This window comes from Montipora capricornis, chromosome 1 (genome assembly GCF_036669925.1).
Source record: "Montipora capricornis isolate CH-2021 chromosome 1, ASM3666992v2, whole genome shotgun sequence".
NCBI lineage: Eukaryota > Metazoa > Cnidaria > Anthozoa > Scleractinia > Acroporidae > Montipora > Montipora capricornis.
In genome coordinates, this window is record NC_090883.1 from 455,109 (window position 1) to 457,608 (window position 2,500).

At 36.5% G+C, this 2,500-nt stretch overlaps 1 protein-coding gene across 1 annotated transcript in view; it reads left to right on the forward strand.

The window, feature by feature from the left end:
* The window catches only part of LOC138049806 (dorsal-ventral patterning tolloid-like protein 1), a 49,595-nt gene that overhangs the window by 2,066 nt on the left and 45,029 nt on the right, over positions 1-2,500 (forward strand). Inside the window, exon 2 of the mRNA XM_068896252.1 lies at positions 401-459. The gene's annotated coding sequence lies outside the window, so the exon portion shown is untranslated. The remainder of the gene's footprint in view (positions 1-400; positions 460-2,500) is intronic.

Consider the following 2,500-nt stretch of genomic DNA (forward strand, 5'->3'; position numbering starts at 1 on the left):
CGAAATCTTGTCAGTCTTCCCATCCTTTCCTCGACGAGGATTAGACAATTCGGGGTCGATTCTCATATAGACAGTCACGATATGATTTAATGTAGATTTTTCATTTTCGTTGTTGTTGAATCAACTGTTGCTCAAGATCGCCTATGATTCAAATTTGGTGTTAAGCTTTTTGAAATTTTCTTAAAAATTCAAAAGTTTTGTTTTAATATTACAATTTTGTTGATTTTTTTTATAATTTAGAATGGTCATGTAAAAGACGAACGCGACTATTTTGACTTGCTTCTAAATCGACCTCAATTATTGCAAACAACAACGAGAGCAACAAAAAAGAATGAAAAGGAATGTTCAAAAGTTCTGTGACACTATTTTATTTCCCCGATATATTTGTATATTCCAACAGGCCTAAAGCTTCGATTAAGGGAGATTTCCCTGGCTCCAGTGAAAAGTGTCCAATACCAGGTATGCTTAGCCTTTCCATTGGTCAGTTAAACCTGTAACCAAAGGGTTTACGGCAAAACTCAGGAACTACTTAAAAGGGCTGTGTAATGGCACTAAAGTTTATTTTGTGGTAACAAAAAATTCGAAGGAACTGTGCTGCGCATAATGCGAATGATTTGTAAAGGAAAGTTCAAATTTGCGCACAAGGATTTTAAAAGTGAACCAAACAGTTCGAGGGTACTTGCCCCTTCTTGCTATACAACTTAACGTTAACTTAGAAAAAAACTTTTAAACAGCACAAACCAAAGCTGTTGAGACGAAAACGTGTCAGCGGAGCATACTTAATTAAAGTTACAACTGATGAACAGAGATAAACTTTGAAAAACTGTTAGGCTGAACAGTTTGCAAAAACCAAAATCACAGTCCATTTTAATCTTCTTTAATTTTACTTATACCTGCCTCCTTTAGTATTTGCTGTTTTATTGTTAAAGTTAGAGATTGCGAGCTTGGTTTATGAATTAATTTATCAGCGGTTCCTCATTTTAAAAACTTTGTTCGTGAACTTTGTATAACATGTTGTGTAATCATTCGATTGGTTGAAAAAATCATATGACAAACTTCCTCTCTTCTGAAAATGTTATACGATGCATGCAAATAATTAAGTGAAACTTTTAACAACTTTCTTAAAAGAAGTCAAGAGTGACAGGATTTATAATTTTCAATTATATACTTTGCAAGTTTGAAATATACAAAGAATGGATCGTGGATTGTGTTCCATATTACATGGGAAAATTCATGCGATTACTTATTAATGATATGCATGAAAAAGTATCAAGATAGCTTATCCATTCTCGCCACCAGAGCCTCGGATCGACCCAAGGCTCTGGGAAACTTCATGTAGGAGAACATGCGCTGTAGAGTTCTTATAGCCAAAAATTGGCTATTTGAACCTCACGGCGCCTGCTCACCCCTAGTGCTAACATGAAGTGTACCAATTAGAGACGCATTTGATTGTTCTTCACGAAAACCAATGTGAAAAGAACTTCGTTTCAGTGTTCCCCAGAGCTCTTGCCAAGAGAAGAGCTCTGGGGTCGAGGTTGGATAGCTTATCATACTTATGCAGGAGTAACGCATGCCTATCACGAATACCTAATCACGTATCCCCATTTTGCGCCATCCTGTACTTGCATTTGATTGGCTATCTGTGAGGTTCTTTATTCATTGACCAATAAGAATGCTTTCTTTTTACTTCATTTTGCACTGAATCGCATCTTTTCTGAACTGTGTTACTTGAAAGCTTCGTTTCTCTTACCCAATGGGAATAGAAAAGTTTTTCCATGTAAATTAGTTGTCAGTAAGGTTTGTCTCAAATACAATAGACTTTGTTTAGACTTGCAACATCTGGAGTCTTTCATTGATTTCATGAGAGCATAGAGCATAGGCTGCCGGGTAACGTTTAAAGCGTAAAAAGCGTTGCTTTTGCATCACACCTCCGAGCGACGACTGCATGATGTCCTCGGAGAGGTGATGTTAAAATATGAAAAATAAAAGACGGAAGCTTGAGAGAGGATGGCGTTCTACGGGTGCATAAGTTTATAGAGATGCATATGTCCAGCAATGTTGTGTTGTTAACAATCTTGTGGAGACGCTGAAGTTGACGTGTTATACGTCTGCCATCACTGATCACTCAACCGATCAAAAGGTGCTATTAAGGACAGTTGACAAGTTGATGCAGAAGAAGATAGAAGAACAAGTTCCACCCTCATCTGACAACACCACCCTACACTCTAAAATTAGGTGTGATTTCGTAAGACACCTTGTGTGTTTTCAAACATATCAAGGTGTTTTGTTTTTAACACACCTCTTTATGATCTACAAAAACACTCCAGCGTTATATTCAGTCGCAAGAGAAAGTAAAGTTATAACCCAAAAATCAATACTGAAGATTTCCAACTGCAAAGAAAATTAAAAAAAAAATCTTATTTGTGTCATAGTGAAGAGGAACTGATTTAGATGTAGGTGGATGTAATTTCTCCTCCCTTACAAAAAACTAAGATATACA